The sequence below is a fragment of the Bombina bombina genome, chromosome 8, assembly GCF_027579735.1.
Source record: "Bombina bombina isolate aBomBom1 chromosome 8, aBomBom1.pri, whole genome shotgun sequence".
Classification (NCBI taxonomy): Eukaryota; Metazoa; Chordata; class Amphibia; order Anura; family Bombinatoridae; genus Bombina; species Bombina bombina.
The window spans coordinates 282569458-282588110 of NC_069506.1; the positions used below are offsets into that span (position 1 = coordinate 282569458).

Below are 18653 nucleotides of genomic sequence, written 5' to 3' on the forward strand. Positions count from 1 at the left end.
CTTTAAGTATGGTATATAAATTACAATGTAGATATTCTTGCTTGTTGCGTTTATTATTTTAAATATAAATATAATTTTAGAATATATATCTATGTTATAAAAGACAGTTGTATTATAATTATAGTATTACATAACTTGCCTGATATGTAATAATAAAATTGTAATACTAATGACTATTGTAACATAAATATAAATTTAAAAAAATATATTTATGTTTACAATAAAAAAATACATATTAATTTATATACAATACTTAAAAAAATATGCATCATACATAAGAAAGCATATTTTAAACATAGTAGATAAATGCATTATTAACCCCTAAGCTGCACTAACCTAATCAACCCCCATACAGGTATGGGGGGGTTAGGTGATTAAGGCCTACTAAATGCAAATTATCAATAAGCACCTAATCAACCCCCATACAATAGAAATGGATAATAGAATTTAAAATTAAATACTTTCTTGCAATTGGCCGATTTGAATCCGCAAATAGGGTTTGACTGATTTAAAAACAGCCAATAGGGATGAAGAGGTACCTCTATTTAAAGGGGTTCCAAGCTTCCGGAAATTCGGTTTGGGGGATTAGGATTAGTGGTTAGGAACAAGGCAGTTCTATTTCAAGGGATCCTTTACTAAGCATCGCCGACCAATGGCATGTATAGCAAAACGCCTCTCTGCGATGACGCTATGTCAGGAGCTTGGAATATATCGAAAGGCTCGCTCGCCTTGTAGCACTTTCGATCATTGGGGCCCTAATGAGAGCTGATCTCTGGGTCACAGATTAAATTATCACATTTAATGATGCCTGATCTTTGGGTCACATATTAAATGATCACACCTTATGAGATCTGATCTCTGGGTCACAGATTAAATGATCACACCTAATGAAATCTGATCTCTGGGTCACAGATGAAATGATCACACCTAATGAGATCTAATCTCTGGGTCACAGATGAAATGATCACACCTAATGAGATCTGATCTCTGGGTCACAGATGAAATGATCACACCTAATGAGATCTAATCTCTGGGTCACAGATGAAATGATCACACCTAATGAGATCTAATCTCTGGGTCACAGATGAAATGATCACACCTAATGAGATCTGATCTCTGGATCACAGATTAAATGATCACACCTAATGAGATCTGATCTCTGGATCACAGATTAAATGATCACACCTAATGAGATCTGATCTCTGGATCACAGATGAAATGATCACACCTTATGAGATGTGATCTCTGTGTCACAGATGAAATGATCACACCTAATGAGATCTAATCTCTGGGTCACAGATGAAATGATCACACCTAATGAGATCTGATCTCTGGGTCACAGATGAAATGATCACACCTAATGAGATCTGATCTCTGGGTCACAGATGAAATGATCACACCTAATGAGATCTGATCTCTGGATCACAGATTAAATGATCACACCTTATGAGATCTGATCTCTGGTCACAGATGAAATGATCACACATAACGAGATATGATCTCTGGATCACAGATTAAATGATCACACCTTATGAGATCTGATCTCTGGGTCACAGATGAAATGATCACACATAACGAGATATGATCTCTGGATCACAGATTAAATTATCACACCTTATGAGATCTGATCTCTGGGTCACAGATGAAATGATCACACCTAATGAGATCTAATCTCTGGGTCACAGATGAAATGATCACACCTAATGAGATCTGATCTCTGGATCACAGATTAAATGATCACACCTAATGAGATCTGATCTCTGGATCACAGATTAAATGATCACACCTAATGAGATCTGATCTCTGGATCACAGATGAAATGATCACACCTTATGAGATCTAATCTCTGGGTCACAGATGAAATGATCACACCTAATGAGATCTGATCTCTGGATCACAGATTAAATGATCACACCTAATGAGATCTGATCTCTGGATCACAGATTAAATGATCACACCTAATGAGATCTGATCTCTGTGTCACAGATGAAATGATCACACCTAATGAGATCTAATCTCTGGGTCACAGATGAAATGATCACACCTAATGAGATCTGATCTCTGGGTCACAGATGAAATGATCACACCTAATGAGATCTGATCTCTGGGTCACAGATGAAATGATCACACCTAATGAGATCTGATCTCTGGATCACAGATTAAATGATCACACCTTATGAGATCTGATCTCTGGTCACAGATGAAATGATCACACATAACGAGATATGATCTCTGGATCACAGATTAAATGATCACACCTTATGAGATCTGATCTCTGGGTCACAGATGAAATGATCACACATAACGAGATATGATCTCTGGATCACAGATTAAATTATCACACCTTATGAGATCTGATCTCTGGGTCACAGATGAAATGATCACACCTAATGAGATCTAATCTCTGGGTCACAGATGAAATGATCACACCTAATGAGATCTGATCTCTGGGTCACAGATGAAATGATCACACCTAATGAGATCTGATCTCTGGGTCACAGATGAAATGATCACACCTAATGAGATATGATCTCTGGATCACAGATGAAATGATCACACCTAATGAGATCTGATCTCTGGATCACAGATGAAATGATCACACCTAATGAGATCTAATCTCTGGGTCACAGATGAAATGATCACACCTAATGAGATATGATCTCTGGATCACAGATGAAATGATCACACCTAATGAGATCTGATCTCTGGATCACAGATGAAATGATCACACCTAATGAGATCTAATCTCTGGGTCACAGATGAAATGATCACACCTAATGAGATCTGATCTCTGGGTCACAGATGAAATGATCACACCTAATGAGATCTGATCTCTGGGTCACAGATGAAATGATCACACCTAATGAGATCTGATCTCTGGGTCACAGATGAAATGATCACACCTAATGAGATCTGATCTCTGGGTCACAGATGAAATGATCACACCTAATGAGATCTGATCTCTGGGTCACAGATGAAATGATCACACCTAATGAGATATGATCTCTGGATCACAGATGAAATGATCACACCTTATGAGATCTGATCTCTGGGTCACAGATGAAATGATCACACATAACGAGATATGATCTCTGGATCACAGATTAAATGATCACACCTTATGAGATCTGATCTCTGGGTCACAGATGAAATGATCACACATAACGAGATATGATCTCTGGATCACAGATGAAATGATCACACCTTATGAGATCTGATCTCTGGGTCACAGATGAAATGATCACACCTAATGAGATCTAATCTCTGGGTCACAGATGAAATGATCACACCTAATGAGATCTGATCTCTGGGTCACAGATGAAATGATCACACCTAATGAGATCTGATCTCTGGGTCACAGATGAAATGATCACACCTAATGAGATATGATCTCTGGATCACAGATTAAATGATCACACCTTATGAGATCTGATCTCTGGGTCACAGATGAAATGATCACACATAACGAGATATGATCTCTGGATCACAGATTAAATGATCACACCTTATGAGATCTGATCTCTGGGTCACAGATGAAATGATCACACATAACGAGATATGATCTCTGGATCACAGATTAAATGATCACACCTTATGAGATCTGATCTCTGGGTCACAGATGAAATGATCACACCTAATGAGATCTAATCTCTGGGTCACAGATGAAATGATCACACCTAATGAGATCTGATCTCTGGGTCACAGATGAAATGATCACACCTAATGAGATCTGATCTCTGGGTCACAGATGAAATGATCACACCTAATGAGATCTGATCTCTGGATCACAGATGAAATGATCACACCTAATGAGATCTGATCTCTGGATCACAGATTAAATTATCACACCTAATGAGATCTAATCTCTGGGTCACAGATGAAATGATCACACATAATGAGATGTGATCTCTGGATCACAGATTAAATGATCACACCTAATGAGATCTGATCTCTGGGTCACAGATGAAATAATCACACCTAATGAGATATGATCTCTGGATCACAGATTAAATAATCACACCTAATGAGATCTGATCTCTGGGTCACAGATGAAATGATCACACCTAATGAGATCTGATCTCTGGGTCACAGATGAAATGATCACACATAATGAGATGTGATCTCTGGATCACAGATTAAATGATCACACATAATGAGATCTGATCTCTGGATCACAGATTAAATGATCACACATAATGAGATCTGATCTCTGGATCACAGATGAAATGATCACACCTAATGAGATCTGATCTCTGGGTCACAGATGAAATGATCACACATAATGAGATGTGATCTCTGGATCACAGATGAAATGATCACACATAACGAGATATGATCCAGTGTCCGCTCCATCACCTTGTCACATAACGTACACCATGCATGCATACATCACCCTACTTGTTTTGAGGATACATATTCTGACACTTTGCCTGTGACGTCATTAAACCACACGCACAGAGAAAGCGGCGCAACACAGATGATGAAGGGGGTTGTCCTATTAGTTACTATTAATAGATGTTGTTTAGCTGGATATGATACTCAGATTTATAAAATGTGGTACAAACACAATAATCACTATAGGAGTGCACAAAGCTTGTTGCCAATACAGCAGTAAGCAGCATGCACGTGCAGCCTAAAACTGTGCACACTACTCACCTGAGGACCAAGCACAGAAGGTAACATGTCACATGACCAGAACTCACAGCATGTGCAAGTGAAGGGGGCAAAAGGCCAAGTGCACTTTCAAAGTTATCAGTGAAAATGTTTAAAGAGACAGTAAAGCCAACGTTAAACTTTCATGATACAGATAAATACACAGCACATACATATATACAGATTACACATACATACAAATACATACACAGCACATACATATATACAGATTACACATACATACAAATACATACACAGCACATACATATATACAGATTACACATACATACAAATACATACACAGCACATACATATATACAGATTACACATACACAGCACATACATATATACAGATTACACATACATACAAATACATACACAGCACATACATATATACAGATTACACATACATACAAATACATACACAGCACATACATATATACAGATTACACATACATACAAATACATACACAGCACATACATATAGACAGATACATACACAGCACATACATATAAATAGATACATACACAGCACATACATATATACAGATACATACACAGCACATACATATAGATACATACACAGCACATACATATATACAGATTACACATACATACAAATACATACACAGCACATACATATAAACAGATACATATAAATAGATACATACACAGCACATACATATAGACAGATACATATAAATAGATACATACACAGCACATACATATAGACAGATACATACACAACACATACATATAAATAGATACATACACAGCACATACATATATACAGATACATACACAGCACATACATATAGATACATACACAGCACATACATATAGATACATACACAGCACATACATATATACAGATTACACATACATACAAATACATACACAGCACATACATATAAACAGATACATATAAATAGATACATACACAGCACATACATATATACAGATACATACACAGCACATACATATAGATACATACACAGCACATACATATATACAGATACATACACAGCACATACATATATACAGATACATACACAGCACATACATATAGATACATACACAGCACATACATATAGATACATACACAGCACATACATATATACAGATACATACACAGCACATACATATATACAGATACATACACAGCACATACATATATACAGATTACACATACATACAAATACATACACAGCACATACATATAAACAGATACATATAAATAGATACATACACAGCACATACATATATACAGATACATACACAGCACATACATATATACAGATACATACACAGCACATACATATATACAGATTACACATACATACAAATACATACACAGCACATACATATAAACAGCTACATATAAATAGATACATACACAGCACATACATATATACAAATACATACACAGCACATACATATAGACAGATTACACATACATACAAATACATACACAGCACATACATATAGACAGATACATATAAATAGATACATACACAGCACATACATATAGACAGATACATATAGATACATACACAGCACATACATATATACAGATACATACACAGCACATACATATAAATAGATACATACACAGCACATACATATATACAGATACATACACAGCACATACATATATACAGATACATACACAGCACATACATATATACAGATACACACACACATATATACCGTATATATATATATATATATATATATATACACACAGATACAGACACAACACATACATATATACAGATACATACACAAATATATAAACAAATACATACACATCACATATACAGACAGATACATATACAGCACATACATATATATACTGATCACATATACATAATTATACAGATACATACACATATATATATATATATATATATATATATATATATATATATATATATATATATATATATATACAGATACAGACACACATATATATATATATATATATATATATATATATATATACACATACACAGATACAGACACATATATATATATATATATATATATATATATATATATATATATGTATACACATATGTATTAAAGTGACAGCACAGCAGGCCATGCCAGGACTCTCACCTGCAAGAAGCCCCTGACTGCCCTGAGCTGCCACCTCCTGCCCAGGTTGTTTGTTTAGGTCTCTCTCCTTACAGCATTACAATAGGCAGCCCATGTACATCAGGCCACAGACAGCCCATGTAGCCCGGTGCATGATGGGAGATGTAGTATCATTGCCTGCTGTCCTACTCAAGCACAAAACAAGTACAGACTACAAGTACCAGAATGCAGCTTCATAAAGGGAGAGGCCTGAGCTGTTTTTGTCCTTGTGATTTCTGGGAGCTGTAGTCTTTTTATGCAGCAATACGGCAAGTACAAGAGGACAAACATGACAATCCGAGCAGGAACAGGAAGTGCATTTATTACCCTGAAAACAAAACTCACCGAGTGGTGGTGCAGTGAGCTGAGTGTGTAATATAACCGCTGGGTATTTCCTCATGTTACAGCCCCGGCCGGCTGCCTGATGCACTGAGCTTTACACTCATAAAATATAAATAGTTTCAGGAATAAAGGGACAGTAAACACCTGAGGCTTTTATATAAAATGTTGTTATGTGTAATACAATATATTTCCACAATTTATTTGACCCCTTTCATGTAATTTAGCTCTGAAAATGAATCAATGGCAATTCTAACTGGTGAAAACCAACATACTTCATACTATCATAATGACAGTGGCTAGCATTGTTTTCTGTGAACTAAAGACCACATTGGTGCCTCTAAATAAGGTTAATAGTTTGTGGAGCTTGACTATTGAAAAACATTTTCAGTGAAAAGTATAGTTTGGACTTGGTTGTTATGTTATTCTATAGTAACACAACAGAAATGTCTTGTAATTACACAATGTGTACTATCCCTTTAAATAGGTTTGCAGCCTGGGACAGTCATTTTTATAATGGTGGGGTCCCAGGTGTAACTGTGTGATACCATACCTCCCAACATTTCAAAATTCAAAAGAGGGACCCCCACCCTGCAAAAAAATTGAAATGTGGTGGGTGGGACTTAAAAAAATCATAAGACCAATGTAATTTAAATAAAATTCTAAATAAAGTCAAATACAGGTAGTCCTCAGTTTACGCCGGGGTTAGGTTCCAGAAGGAATGGTTGTAAATTGAAACCGTTGTAAATTGAAACCCAGTTTATAATGTAAGTCAATGGGAAGTGAGGGAGATAGGTTCCAGGCCCCTCTCAAAAGTGTCATAAGTAACACCTAATACATTATTTTTAAAGCTTTGAAATTAAGACTTTAAATGCTAAACAGCATTATAAACCTAATAAAATAATCACACAACACACTTCACTTGCATTTTTCTACAAACAGTTCTTTCTATGCATTGCAATCTGGACTGATTTATAGACAGGAAGATCTTGTTCCTTTGAAATCTGCTCAATAGCTCTGGTCTGGCTAAACTGATTAATTTCAGCTTGCTTGGCTTTGCTGCAACACCAGTGCACAGCTCCACCTACTGGCTATTTTAATAAATGCACTGCTTCTCAATGCTTTTCAATAGCAGTCACATGACTGGAAAAAAAGGTTGTTATTCTGAAACAGTGTAAATTGAACCGTTGTAAAACGAGGGCCACCTGTATTTTAATACACTTAGGTAGCAAATCAAACACAAGCTCAAACCACTGGTATAGCTATGTGAGCTCTGTATTTAATTAGCCTTTGCAAAGACATTAAATATTTTTATCTTAATTGGACATTTAATAATAAATTCTTTAAACTACATAGTATACACTTATACATGCAGATGCACACACACTACATAGCATACACTTACACATAAAGATACACACACACACTACATAGCTTACACTTACACATGAAGATACACACGCACACTACATAGCTTACACTTACACATGAAGATACACACGCACACTACGTAGCATACACTTATACAGGCAGATACACACACACTACATAGCATACACTTATACATGCAGCATACACTTATACATGCAGATACACAGACACTACATAGTATACACTTATACATGCAAACACACACACACTACATAGCATACACTTATACATGCAGATACACAGACACTACATAGTATACACTTATACATGCAGATACACACACACTACATAGCATACACTTATACATGCAGATACACACTTATACATGCAGATACACATACACACACTACATAGTATACACTTATACATGCAGATACACACACACTACATAGCATACACTTATACATGCAGATACACACTTATACATGCAGATACACATACACACACTACATAGTATATACTTATACATGCAGATACACACACACTACATAGCATACACTTATACATGCAGATACACACTTATACATGCAGATACACATACACACACTACATAGTATACACTTATACATGCAAACACACACACACTACATAGCATACACTTATACATGCAGATACACACTTATACATGCAGATACACATACACACAATACATAGCATACACTTATACATGCAGATACACATACACACACTACATAGCTTACATTTATACATGCAGATACACAGACACCACATAGTATACACTTATACATGCAAACACACACACACTACATAGCATACACTTATACATGCAGATACACACTTATACATGCAGATACACATACACACACTACATAGCTTACATTTATACATGCAGACACACACACACTACATAGCATAAACTTATACATACAGATACACACACACAGTTATGGATACAGATAGACACACACACTACATCATATATGGGTATCTGTAATTCATTGTATGGGGTCCTGGGGTTGGCAAGCACATTAGCTGGCAGGCTGCAGCTGCCACTGTTCGTTACCCTTTTATTAGCACTGCTCATTGTATAAAACTGAAGGCATGCTAGTATTATCACCAGGGGTTAGACATCATAACTACCAGAGGTAGGTTAGAGAGGTCACCATTACCCGTGGTCAGAGTGTATACAGCCTTCTTACTCCTGCTTAACCCACACACCATTCCTTTTCCACAGGGAATCTAACAGGTATCTAACCCTATGAGAGCAAAGCCAGCTGCTTCTGAGTATGGTCCCAATAGAATAATAAAAAAAAAAACTTTTTTTTTTAATGCATGGGGCAAATCGGGACAGATGGCTAGCAACCCGGGACAGGGGGACAGACCCCTAAAATCGGGACAGTTAGGGGGTATGAGATACTAGAACATAACTAGGAATAAGAGCAGCACACAGCTGGCACAGTCCTGAGACATGTGAGAAAATGGTTCTACAGCACACAGCTCCTAAACTGGCACAGTCCTGAGAAATGTGAGAAAATGGTTCTACCGCACACAGTTCCTAAACTGGCACAGGCCTGAGAAATGTGAGAAAATGGTTCTACAGCACACAGCTCCTAAACTTGCACAGTCCTGAGAAATGTGAGAAAATGGTTCTACAGCACACAGCTCCTAAACTGGCACAGTCCTGAGAAATGTGAGAAAATGGTTCTACAGCCCACAGCTCCTAAACTGGCACAGGCCTGAGAAATGGTTATACAGCCCACAGCTCCTAACCTGGCACAGGCCTGAGAAATGTGAGAAATGGTTTTACAGCCCACAGCTCCTAAACTGGCACAGTACTGAGAAATGTGAGAAAATGGTTGTGCAGCCCACAGCTCCTAAACTGGCACAGTCCTGAGAAATGTGAGAAAATGGTTCTACAACCCACAGCTCCTAAACTAGCACAGTCCTGAGAAATGTGAGAGAATGGTTCTACAGCACACAGCTCCTAAACTGGCACAGTCCTGAGAAATGTGAGAAATGGTTCTACAGCACACAGCTCGTAAACTGGCACAGTCCCGAGAAATGGGAGAAAATGGTTCTACAGCACACAGCTCCTAAACTGGCACAGTCCTGAGAAATGTGAGAAAATGATTCTACAGCACACAGCTCCTAAACTGGCACAGTCCTGAGAAATGTGAGAAAATGGTTCTACAGCACACAGCTCCTAAACTGGCACAGTCCTGAGAAATGTGAGAAAATGGTTCTACAACCCACAGCTCCTAAACTGGCACAGTCCTGAGAAATGTGAGAAAATGGTTTTACAGCCCACAGCTCCTAAACTGGCCCAGTCCTGAGAAATAGGAGAAAATGGTTCTACAGCACACAGCTCCTAAACTGGCACAGTCCTGAGAAATGTGAGAAAATGGTTTTACAGCCCACAGCTCCTAAACTGGCACAGTCCTGAGAAATGGGAGAAAATGGTTCTACAGCCCACAGTTCCTAAACTGGCCCAGTCCTGAGAAATGTGAGAAAACGGTTCTACCACACGCAGCTCCTAAACTGGCACAGTCCTGAGAAATGGGAGAAAATGGTTCTACAGCACACAGCTCCTAAACTGGCACAGTCCTGAGAAATGGTTCTACCGCACACAGCTCCTAAACTGGCACAGTCCTGAGAAATGTGAGAAATGGTTCTACAGCCCACATTTCCTAAACTGGCACAGTCCTCAGAAATGTGAGAAATGGTTCTTCAGCCCACAGCTCCTAAACTGGCGCAGTCCTGAGAAATGTGAGAAAAAGTTCTACAGCCCACAGCTTCTAAATTGGCACAGTCCTGAGACATGTTTGAAAATAGTTCTACAGCACACAGCTCCTAAACTGGCACAGTCCTGAGAAATGTAAGAAAATAGTTCTACAGCACACAGCTCTTAAACTGGCACAGTCCTGAGAAATGTGAGAAAATGGTTCTACCGCACACAGCTCCTAAACTGGCACAGTCCTGAGAAATGTGAGAAAATGGTTCTACTGCACACAGCTCCTAAACTGGCACAGTCCTGAGAAATGTAAGAAAATGGTTCTACAGCCCACAGCTCCTAAACTGGCACATTCCTGAGAAATGTGAGAAAATGGTTCTTCAGCACAAAGCTCCTAAACTGGCACAGTCCTGAGATATGTGAGAAAATGGTTCTTCAGCACAAAGCTCCTAAACTGGCACAGTCCTGAGATATGTGAGAAAATGGTTCTACAGCACACAGCTCCTAAACTGGCACAGTCCTGAGAAATGTGAGAAATGGTTCTACAGCCCACAGCTCCTAAACTGGCACAGTCCTGAGAAATGTGAGAAAATGGTTCTACAGCCCACAGCTCCTAAACTGGCACAGTCCTGAGAAATGTAAGAAAATGGTTCTACAGCACACAGCTCTTAAACTGGCACAGTCCTGAGAAATGTGAGAAAATGGTTCTACCGCACACAGCTCCTAAACTGGCACAGTCCTGAGAAATGTGAGAAAATGGTTCTACAGCACACAGCTCCTAAACTGGCACAGTCCTGAGAATGTAAGAAAATGGTTCAACAGCCCACAGCTCCTAAACTGGCACAGTCCTGAGAAATGGGAGAAAATGGTTCTACAGCCCACAGCTCCTAAACTGGCACAGTCCTGAGAAATGTGAGAAAATGGTTCTTCAGCACAAAGCTCCTAAACTGGCACAGTCCTGAGATATGTGAGAAAATGGTTCTACAGCCCACAGCTCCTAAACTGGCACAGGCCTGAGAAATGTGAGAAAATGGTTTTACAGCCCACAGCTCCTAAACTGGCACAGTCCTGAGAAATGGGAGAAAATGGTTCTACAGCCCACAGCTCCTAAACTGGCACAGTCCTGAGAAATTTGAGAAAATGGTTTTAGAGCCCACAGCTCCTAAACTGGCACAGTCCTGAGAAATGGGAGAAAATGGTTCTACAGCCCACAGTTCCTAAACTGGCACAGTCCTGAGAAATGTGAGAAATGGTTCTACAGCCCACAGCTCCTAAACTGGCATAGTCCTGAGAAATGTGAGAAATGGTTCTTCAGCACACTGCTCCTAAACTGGCACAGTCCTGAGAAATGTGAGAAAATGGTTCTACAGCACACAGCTCCTAAACTAACACAGTCCTGAGAAATGTGAGAAAATGGTTCTACAGCACACAGCTCCTAAACTGGCACAGTCCTGAAAAATGGGAGAAAATGGTTCTACAATCCACAGCTCCTAAACTGGCACAGTCTTGAGAAATGTGAGAAAATGGTTTTACAGCCCACAGCTCCTAAACTGGCCCAGTCCTGAGAAATAGGAGAAAATGGTTCTACAGCACACAGCTCCTAAACTGGCACAGTCCTGAGAAATGTGAGAAAATGGTTTTACAGCCCACAGCTCCTAAACTGGCACAGTCCTGAGAAATGGGAGAAAATGGTTCTACAGCCCACAGTTCCTAAACTGGCCCAGTCCTGAGAAATGTGAGAAAACGGTTCTACCACACGCAGCTCCTAAACTGGCACAGTCCTGAGAAATGGGAGAAAATGGTTCTACAGCACACAGCTCCTAAACTGGCACAGTCCTGAGAAATGGTTCTACCGCACACAGCTCCTAAACTGGCACAGTCCTGAGAAATGTGAGAAATGGTTCTACAGCCCACAGTTCCTAAACTGGCACAGTCCTCAGAAATGTGAGAAATGGTTCTTCAGCCCACAGCTCCTAAACTGGCGCAGTCCTGAGAAATGTGAGAAAAAGTTCTACAGCCCACAGCTTCTAAATTGGCACAGTCCTGAGACATGTTTGAAAATAGTTCTACAGCACACAGCTCCTAAACTGGCACAGTCCTGAGAAATGTAAGAAAATAGTTCTACAGCACACAGCTCTTAATCTGGCACAGTCCTGAGAAATGTGAGAAAATGGTTCTACCGCACACAGCTCCTAAACTGGCACAGTCCTGAGAAATGTGAGAAAATGGTTCTACAGCACACAGCTCCTAAACTGGCACAGTCCTGAGAAATGTAAGAAAATGGTTCTACAGCCCACAGCTCCTAAACTGGCACATTCCTGAGAAATGTGAGAAAATGGTTCTTCAGCACAAAGCTCCTAAACTGGCACAGTCCTGAGATATGTGAGAAAATGGTTCTACAGCACACAGCTCCTAAACTGGCACAGTCCTGAGAAATGTGAGAAATGGTTCTACAGCCCACAGCTCCTAAACTGGCACAGTCCTGAGAAATGTGAGAAAATGGTTCTACAGCCCACAGCTCCTAAACTGGCACAGTCCTGAGAAATGTAAGAAAATAGTTCTACAGCACACAGCTCTTAAACTGGCACAGTCCTGAGAAATGTGAGAAAATGGTTCTACCGCACACAGCTCCTAAACTGGCACAGTCCTGAGAAATGTGAGAAAATGGTTCTACAGCACACAGCTCCTAAACTGGCACAGTCCTGAGAATGTAAGAAAATGGTTCAACAGCCCACAGCTCCTAAACTGGCACAGTCCTGAGAAATGGGAGAAAATGGTTCTACAGCCCACAGCTCCTAAACTGGCACAGTCCTGAGAAATGTGAGAAAATGATTCTTCAGCACAAAGCTCCTAAACTGGCACAGTCCTGAGATATGTGAGAAAATGGTTCTACAGCCCACAGCTCCTAAACTGGCACAGGCCTGAGAAATGTGAGAAAATGGTTTTACAGCCCACAGCTCCTAAACTGGCACAGTCCTGAGAAATGGGAGAAAATGGTTCTACAGCCCACAGCTCCTAAACTGGCACAGTCCTGAGAAATTTGAGAAAATGGTTTTAGAGCCCACAGCTCCTAAACTGGCACAGTCCTGAGAAATGGGAGAAAATGGTTCTACAGCCCACAGTTCCTAAACTGGCACAGTCCTGAGAAATGTGAGAAATGGTTCTACAGCCCACAGCTCCTAAACTGGCATAGTCCTGAGAAATGTGAGAAATGGTTCTTCAGCACACTGCTCCTAAACTGGCACAGTCCTGAGAAATGTGAGAAAATGGTTCTACAGCACACAGCTCCTAAACTAACACAGTCCTGAGAAATGTGAGAAAATGGTTCAACAGCACACAGCTCCTAAACTGGCACAGTTATGAGAAATGTAAGAAAATGGTTCTACAGCCCACAGCTCCTAAACTGGCACAGTCCTGATTATTGTGAGAAAATGGTTCTACAGCACACAGCTCCTAAACTGGCACAGTCCTGAAAAATGGGAGAAAATGGTTCTACAATCCACAGCTCCTAAACTGGCACAGTCTTGAGAAATGTGAGAAAATGGTTTTACAGCCCACAGCTCCTAAACTGGCACATTCCTGAGAAATGGGAGAAAATGGTTCTACAGCCCACAGCTCCTAAACTGGCACAGTCCTGAGAAATGGGAGAAAATGGTTTTACAGCCCACAGCTCCTAAACTGGCACAGTCCTGAGAAATGGGAGAAAATGGTTCTACAGCACACAGCTCCTAAACTGGCACAGTCCTGAGAAATGGGAGAAAATGGTTCTACAGCCCACAGTTCCTAAACTGGCACAGTCCTGAGAAATGTGAGAAATGGTTCTACAGCCCACATCTCCTAAACTGGCACAGTCCTGAGAAATGGGAGAAAATGGTTCTACAGCCCACAGCTCCTAAACTGGCACAGTCCTGAGAAATGTGAGAAAATGGTTCTACAGCCCACAGCTCCTAAACTGGCACAGGCCTGAGAAATGTGAGAAAATGGTTCTACAGCCCACAGCTCCTAAACTGGCACAGTCCTGAGAAATGTGAGAAAATGGTTCTACTGCACACAGCTCCTAAACTGGCACAGTCCTGAGAAATGTGAGAAAATGGTTCTACAGCCCACAGTTCCTAAACTGGCACAGTCCTGAGAAATGTGAGAAATGGTTTCTACAGCCCACAGCTCCTAAACTGGCACAGTCCTGAGAAATGTGAGAAATGGTTCTTCAGCACACTGCTCCTAAACTGGCACAGTCCTGAGAAATGTGAGAAAATGGTTCTACAGCACACAGATCCTAAACTGGCACAGTCCTGAGAAATGTGAGAAATGGTTCTACAGCCCACAGCTCCTAAACTGGCACAGTCCTGAGAAATGTGAGAAAATGGTTTTACAGCCCACAGCTCCTAAACTGGCACAGTCCTGAGAAATGTGAGAAAATGGTTCAACAGCACAGAGCTCCTAAACTGGCACAGTTATGAGAAATGTAAGAAAATGGTTCTACAGCCCACAGCTCCTAAACTGGCACAGTCCTGATTATTGTGAGAAAATGGTTCTACAGCACACAGCTCCTAAACTGGCACAGTCCTGAAAAATGGGAGAAAATGGTTCTACAATCCACAGCTCCTAAACTGGCACAGTCTTGAGAAATGTGAGAAAATGGTTTTACAGCCCACAGCTCCTAAACTGGCACATTCCTGAGAAATGGGAGAAAATGGTTCTACAGCCCACAGCTCCTAAACTGGCACAGTCCTGAGAAATGGGAGAAAATGGTTTTACAGCCCACAGCTCCTAAACTGGCACAGTCCTGAGAAATGGGAGAAAATGGTTCTACAGCACACAGCTCCTAAACTGGCACAGTCCTGAGAAATGGGAGAAAATGGTTCTACAGCCCACAGTTCCTAAACTGGCACAGTCCTGAGAAATGTGAGAAATGGTTCTACAGCCCACAGCTCCTAAACTGGCACAGTCCTGAGAAATGGGAGAAAATGGTTCTACAGCCCACAGCTCCTAAACTGGCACAGTCCTGAGAAATGTGAGAAAATGGTTCTACAGCCCACAGCTCCTAAACTGGCACAGGCCTGAGAAATGTGAGAAAATGGTTCTACAGCCCACAGCTCCTAAACTGGCACAGTCCTGAGAAATGTGAGAAAATGGTTCTACTGCACACAGCTCCTAAACTGGCACAGTCCTGAGAAATGTGAGAAAATGGTTCTACAGCCCACAGTTCCTAAACTGGCACAGTCCTGAGAAATGTGAGAAATGGTTCTACAGCCCACAGCTCCTAAACTGGCACAGTCCTGAGAAATGTGAGAAATGGTTCTTCAGCACACTGCTCCTAAACTGGCACAGTCCTGAGAAATGTGAGAAAATGGTTCTACAGCACACAGATCCTAAACTGGCACAGTCCTGAGAAATGTGAGAAATGGTTCTACAGCCCACAGCTCCTAAACTGGCACAGTCCTGAGAAATGTGAGAAAATGGTTTTACAGCCCACAGCTCCTAAACTGGCACAGTCCTGAGAAATGTGAGAAAATGGTTCAACAGCACAGAGCTCCTAAACTGGCACAGTTATGAGAAATGTAAGAAAATGGTTCTACAGCCCACAGCTCCTAAACTGGCACAGTCCTGATTATTGTGAGAAAATGGTTCTACAGCACACAGCTCCTAAACTGGCACAGTCCTGAGAAATGTGAGAAAATGGTTCTACAGCCCACAGCTCCTAAACTGGCACAGTCCTGAGAAATGTGAGAAAATGGTTTTACAGCCCACAGCTCCTAAACTGGCACAGTCCTGAGAAATGTGAGAAAATGGTTCTACAGCCCACAGCTCCTAAACTGGCACAGTCCTGAGAAATGTGAGAAATGGTTCTACAGCCCACAGCTCCTAAACTGGCACAGTCCTGAGAAATGTGAGAAAATGGTTCTTCAGCACAAAGCTCCTAAACTGGCACAGTCCTGAGAAATGGGAGAAATGGTTCTACAGCCCACAGCTCCTAAACTGGCACAGTCCTGAGAAATGTGAGAAAATGGTTTTAGAGCCCAAAGCTCCTAAACTGGCACAGTCCTGAGAAATGGGAGAAAATGGTTCTACAGCCCACAGTTCCTAAACTGGCATAGTCCTGAGAAATGTGAGAAATGGTTCTTCAGCACACTGCTCCTAAACTGGCACAGTCCTGAGAAATGTGAGAAAATGGTTCTACAGCACACAGCTCCTAAACTAACACAGTCCTGAGAAATGTGAGAAATGGTTCTACAGCCCACAGATCCTAAACTGGCACAGTCCTGAGAAATGGGAGAAAATGGTTCTACAGCACACAGATCCTAAACTGGCACAGTCCTGAGAAATGTGAGAAATGGTTCTACAGCCCACAGCTCCTAAACTGGCACAGTCCTGATTATTGTGAGAAAATGGTTCTACAGCACACAGCTCCTAAACTGGCACAGTCCTGAGAAATGTGAGAAAATGGTTCTACAGCCCACAGCTCCTAAACTGGCACAGTCATGAGAAATGTGAGAAAATGGTTCTACAGCACACAGCTCCTAAACTGGCACAGTCATGAGAAATGTGAGAAAATGGTTCTACAGCCCACAGCTCCTAAACTGGCACAGTCATGAGAAATGTGAGAAAATGGTTCTACAGCACACAGCTCCTAAACTGGCACAGTCCTGAGAAATGGGAGAAAATGGTTCTACAGCCCACAGCTCCTAAACTGGCACAGTCCTGAGAAATGGGAGAAAATGGTTTTACAGCCCACAGCTCCTAAACTGGCACAGTCCTGAGAAATGTGAGAAATGGTTCTTCAGCCCACAGCTCCTAAACTGGCACAGTCCTGAGAAATGTGAGAAAATGGTTCTTCAGCACACAGATCCTAAACTGGCACAGTCCTGAGAAATGTGAGAAAATGGTTCTACAGCCCACAGCTCCTAAACTGACACAGTCCTGAGAAATGTGAGAAATGGTTCTACAGCACACAGCTCCTAAACTGGCACAGTTATGAGAAATGTAAGAAAATGGTTCTACAGCCCACAGCTCGTAAACTGGCACAGTCCTGAGAAATGTGAGAAAATGGTTCTACAGCACACAGCTCCTAAACTGGCACAGTCCTGAGAAATGTGAGAAAATGGTTCTACAGCACACAGCTCCTAAACTGGCACAGTCCTGAGAAATGGGAGAAAATGGTTCTACAGCCCACAGTTCCTAAACTGGCACAGTCCTGAGAAATGTGAGAAATGGTTCTACAGCCCACAGCTCCTAAACTGGCACAGTCCTGAGAAATGTGAGAAATGGTTCTTCAGCCCACAGCTCCTAAACTGGCACAGTCCTGAGAAATGTGAGAAATGGTTCTACAGCCCACAGCTCCTAAACTGGCGCAGTCCTGAGAAATGGGAGAAAATGGTTCAACAGCACACAGCTCCTA

General features: G+C 40.8%; 1 protein-coding gene across 1 annotated transcript in view; it reads right to left on the reverse strand.

Annotated features, from left to right (window-relative positions):
• The window catches only part of LOC128639185 (etoposide-induced protein 2.4 homolog), an 86153-nt gene extending 79230 nt beyond the window's left edge, over nucleotides 1-6923 (reverse strand). The window contains 1 exon segment of the mRNA XM_053691412.1: nucleotides 6775-6923. The gene's annotated coding sequence lies outside the window, so the exon portion shown is untranslated.
• Nucleotides 6924-18653: the final 11730 nt, after the last annotated feature.